This window comes from Eptatretus burgeri, chromosome 1 (genome assembly GCF_056783735.1).
Source record: "Eptatretus burgeri isolate ZD-2024b chromosome 1, Ebu_testis_v1, whole genome shotgun sequence".
Taxonomy (NCBI): Eukaryota; Metazoa; Chordata; class Myxini; order Myxiniformes; family Myxinidae; genus Eptatretus; species Eptatretus burgeri.
The window spans coordinates 57,613,902-57,619,462 of record NC_140961.1 but is presented as its reverse complement, the minus strand read 5'-3'; positions in this window follow the sequence as shown (position 1 = coordinate 57,619,462).

Sequence of the window (5,561 nt, the reverse complement as noted above, 5' to 3'; positions counted from 1 at the left end):
GCATCTGTGGAGTGGGCGGGCTTCCCGGTATGGCCGAAATCGTTGCCCAGAAAGGGCGGCCCCATTGAAGCCACGTCCAAATCAGGGCAAACAGTGACGTCGGCCTCACCAAGGCCCCTCCCCGCTGAGGGCGATCTATAAATTACGACACCATCCTCAGGGTGGAGTGCTGAGAGGGAGAGTGAGTGAGCTGGAAAGTGAGTCATTTGTTGAGCTGGAAAGTGAGGCGTCTTGGGAGTAAGCTGGAAACCCTGATCCCTACCTCGGACTCCGCTCTACTCGACCCGGGCTCTTTTGCAGACACGGTCTTCACGCGAGCGGCCGTGGACCGAGCCGCACGACCATTGACAGGTGCCGCACCATGGAGCACCCCCTTCCCCGGAACTCAGGTACCGAGAAATGCGAGCTCAACTCCCTCCCTCCCTGGCTGAAAAAGTCATTTGCCATTCAACTGGGTCTATTTTGTCCGAGTTTGTGTCTGAGTGTGTGGCGCCGTCTTTAAGTAGAAACTGTATAAGTTATTGGACCTTGTAAATCTTGCCTGTATTATTCTCAGGAGAAGTCTGCTCTGTGTCTGCTTTATAAGTTGTTGTAAAATTGTCATACTACATCTCTCTCATCTTCCCCTGCATAACACCCCAATAAACCTGTTAGCTGTACCACATAACTTACCTCGCTTTATTGTAAATAAATTATTGTAGAAATGTTCCCAGTTCGTTTTCGTCTTTTCCTTCATTGGTCCAGCATGGTTCGCATCTGAGTTTTAGCCGGGTCTTTATTCCCGATATTCTGTTCATTCTAGCCTGTACGTCCTTGGTATTTCCGCTCGGCTGCATCCAAACCGGAAAGGTAGTTGGTAGGTGGTAGAGTGATCCGGTTCAGGCAAGATGTACCGAGGGCGTGGTTCCCCTGTAGATGACACTGCGTGGTTAATTAGGTAAATTGGTTGAAGACAAAAAGCCCCTATGCTACGCGGTGGAGGTATTGGCGTCCACGGTCGGTTAAGCGACCCACCGCGTCACGGAATTGTCCGTGAGCAACAGCCTACAATTCCGGGAGTATGGTGGGAGACGACGTAACTTCCCCCACCTAGCAGTTGTTCTCACCACCGGACCCCGGCCCGCAACAATATGTATATGTATGCATTTCAAATGGCCTTGTATTTCTTTACTGGATTGGAAGGTTACCAGTCTGCCAAGTAATTGACCCTCACCCCCAACACAGACTGGCCTTCCAAATAATCTTTAATCTTTATTCAGTAGAATACAATTATCTGTTATTCTCTTAAGCCTATTAATATATTAAATAATTACATGCTGGTGTCTGAAAATCTGCCTGGAAGCTGGAGTTATCTTAACATAATGTCCAGATGTCTGCTTGAATTCTTATCACCTTCTGATTGTAAAGTTGTTTTCCAGATTTTGAATTCAATCTGACCTCTGAATAACCACTTCCAAAAGGGTTTTGAGTGATCTCTTCCTCAACCCCAAAAATTCAAGCCTCAGCAGTTACCTTGTCTTGAAAATCATTAGAAATCATTCCATCATCTCAACCTCCCCACTTTTGCTTATCATGAAAGGAACTCAAGATCCATCCATGTGTTAGTAGGATCAGAGGACAAAGCTTGTTGCTTGTGTTATTGAATCTCCTCTCAACCCTCCCTCATGAAGCATTTGTATTAAATAAATGGTTCAACTGTACAAGAGGACTTTAATTCTTCGACAATAGCAAATTATTCTAACCTGAAAGCCCTGGAGAGAATTCAAATGACTGGTGCTTGAATAATTATTGGGAGAAGAAACACTTGCCCAAATGATGAGTGAAGTATGAGGCAGGATTGATTCCTCTTGATAAAAGAAGATATTTCCTTTGCTCCAATCTATGAGTAAATTAATGAGTTACTCTGATAACCACAGAACAGTCTGTTATATCAAAACGGTGAAAAAACATCAACATCTAAAAAGACAAGCACTATAACATGACACTAAAGGAATTTGTGCTCTTGACCACCTCATTGAACCAACCAATTTTACAAACCCTTTGCATCCAAAGGGAACCATGCCCAATGTGCACCTTCATCCATCATTTCGCCATCAAGTCAAATGGAATTTACCGGCATTTACAAAACAATTTTCATTGGAAGTGATTGACAGTGTTCCTGAGGTAGCATTACAGATTATAGAGTGAAGGATGCAAGCAAGAAGGATATGTGTGGATTTGAGGCAGTTGTATTAATATACGGTAAAATTAACTAAATAATCACAAACTTTATGACTGTTCAAACTTTGAGGCAGAATTAATTGCTATACTGAACGTTTTAGACCATTATATCTATACTAGTATGAGGCAGTGTGTGTGCGTGTGCATGTGCATGTGTGTCAGTGTGTGTGTCTCTTCCATAACTCTAAAACAATAAAACTTGAAACTTTGCAAGCAAACTCCAAGGAAGTGCAAGAGGGAAAATTGGGTGTTTGGGTTAATTAAAACACCCCTTTTGAAGATAATTAACGGCCTTATTTAATCATATCCTTTATCAGGCGATCCTTGGCCAGCTTGCTCTCTTGGTCTTAAGGCGCTTCCTGGGTAACCTCACTGGGGTCTGAAGCCGTCATGTTGTTTGGCCTGGTCAACCATGCCTTAACTTGGAACATGCTTCAATGATTTCTCAACGATAAAGTTTTTTTTTCACTTTCCTCACTCATATCGAATGCCTGTTCATCATAGCTTTGAAGGATTGTATGCATCGCTTTTGGAAGTACTATAAGTTTTCAAATTAGGAGTTTGGAGCGATTTCATGCATGATATGATATGATTTTCTAAAGTGTACTCTCACGGGCTAATTAAAGTGTATCATCGAAATATAATTTCGGCTTTGAGGATTGGATATCATCCGTATGCCTGGTGTTGGCTTCACGGCTAGTGTGGTGGGCTTTGGGTCCGAGGGTCCTGAGTTCAAATCCTGCTTGGCTGTTGAATTAATACCAGGTGGGTGGGGTTGACTCAGCCTGTCATCGTTCTAAGATTGGCAAAATGAGTACCAGCTTGCTGGTATACTGTTTCGGAGTGGCGACCCGTCCAGGATTGTGCCCAATAGCTCAGGAGACTGCTTTGGCAGCACCAACGCTCTGCACTGAGTATGGTCCCAATGGAAATTGTCGAGACTAAATAAGTGTTGAAATCCGTTGTGAAATCTGATAATTTAAAGAAATAATGAGTCTTATAACTAAGCTGATATACGTATTTACTTTCAGAAAACAATGCAATATTCCCTCCTCCATACATACACAATAAAATGTGAAATTGCCAAAGCATTAATCTTATCTTTTTCGACTGTTTGGATAATTATATTGAGGGAACAAAAAAATTTAGGAACGTAACAAAATTAACGAGCTTTACTGAGCTATATGATTTAATGCATTCACTGCAAGACATCATGCCCTGTCCCCCAAGGGGCTGCCTATACTTAGGGTCTGCCAGATCTGCGTCTATATTTTCGTTGGTTTCGCGAGGTGCTCCACAGGGAATCAAAGCAAATCTGGTAAAAAAAACCTGACGTTTAAAAAAAAACAAAAAACTTACAACGTTTGCATGGATGCCGAACTGATGTACCACATGACATATGGACAGGCAAGCAGGCAAAATGGCAGATGTTTTGCAAATGTATATTTCATGGGCGATTGAACTTTGTGATGTCTCCAGGGTTGTTCTGCATTAAGCTGCAACTCTTTTGTGGGTAGCATAATTATGTGAATGAATTAATTTTATTTCATTAACTGCTGCGTACACGGTGAAGACGGGCTTTGAAGTTTAAGGGATCCTTTATGGTATGCAGCGACAGCATGGCCAACTAACTGTTCCTTATCAACCATATAATTGGAGTGCTTGCATGAGTGCTCTCGCCACTTGATGAGTGCCAATTGTCGATAGTAAAGAATAATGTTTGTGAACATATCACTGAAACGTCTATATAAATGCAACGTTGTTTTTTTTGTGAAAGCTACTCAATGTTTCTGGTTTGTATACAGTAAGTACTGTAGTTGGTAATCACACTGACTCAGACCTGCGGATTATCAAAAAATTGCCGATATCGGCCAAGCAATTGTGTGTGTGTGTGTGTGTGTGTGTGTGTGTGTGTGTGTGTGTGTGTGTGTGTGTGTGTGTGTGTGTGTGTGTGTGTGTGTGTGTGTGTGTGTGTGTGTGTGTTGTCCATTAAGCATGACATTTTCTTTCTGCTAACTCGCCTACTCCCATCTCTCTCTCTCTCTCTCTCTCCCATCCTTGCTTGATTCCCTCCCAATACAGTGCAGTACCCTCCTCTCACATGTCCTCTCTCACTCTCCCCTGTCCTCTCTCCCACTCTCTCTGTCTATCTCTGGACATATACGGATGGAGGTTATGTCTGGGCGGTGTTTGTCTCTGGAAGCGTCTGGGCGGAGTTCATCTCTGGATGCGTCCAGACGGTGTTCGTCTCTGGATGCGTTCGGGCGGGGTTACTCTCTGGACAGCTGGGCTCCGGGCGTGTCTGGGCGGTACTTATGTCTGGATGGGAGTTTGTCTCCGGGCCATGTTTGTAGTATGACCGGTAGAAAATGGATTGAAGACATTATTTTGTTTCCATCTTCACTGTTGTACTATGCAGAATAATTTTGATGAGACGGTATGAATCGTAATTAATGCTCCACCGCAGGTCTACCTTCCCTTCCTCTCACCTCACATTGTCTTCCCTTCATCTCCCCTCACAATGTTTTCCCTTCCCCCACCCTCCTTTCCATTCCTCCTCTTCACTCTCTCCACTCTCTCTCCCCCACCCCTATCTCCCTCTCCCACCCTCTTTCTCCTTCCCCCCTTCAGTATTACCGTCAGTGAAGAGCACTGGGTGGTATTTGCAAGTCTATACAAATAAAAGGCAATGTGTGTGTGTGTGTTTATGCATATGTGTGTGTGTGTGTGTCACCTCCATAACTCCAAAACCATGAAACAAAGCAGCCTGAAACTTTGTATGCATACGAAGTAAACTCCAAGTGCAAGAGTGAAAATTGGGTGTTTGGGTTAATTAAAACACCCCTTTTGGCGATAATTAATGGCATTATTTAATTATATCCTTCATCAGGCGATCCTCGGCCACCTCGCTCTCTGGGTCTTAAGGTGTTTCCAAGGAAACAACACTGGGGTCTGAACCGCCATGTTTTTTGGCCTGCTCAACCATGCTTCGACTTGGAACAGGCCGCCACAATTTCTTCACAATAAAGTTGGTTTTTTCACTTTCCTCACTCATATTATCAAATGCTTATTCATCATAGCGACATGATTCGGATATATTTGACACTTCAGTTGTCTCCGGGAGGTGTATGTTTAATATGACAGTTCAGTGATTGCCACTGGCTTACTGAAAATCTGAAATTATATTTTCCAAAAAGTTTCCCCTCTTTTTATGTTTTTCCATTACACGATCCGTCACTTTGACATCAAGACATATATATATATATATATATATATATATATATATATATATATATATATATATATATATATATATGTTCTTCCATTATAGCGAGCCAGTG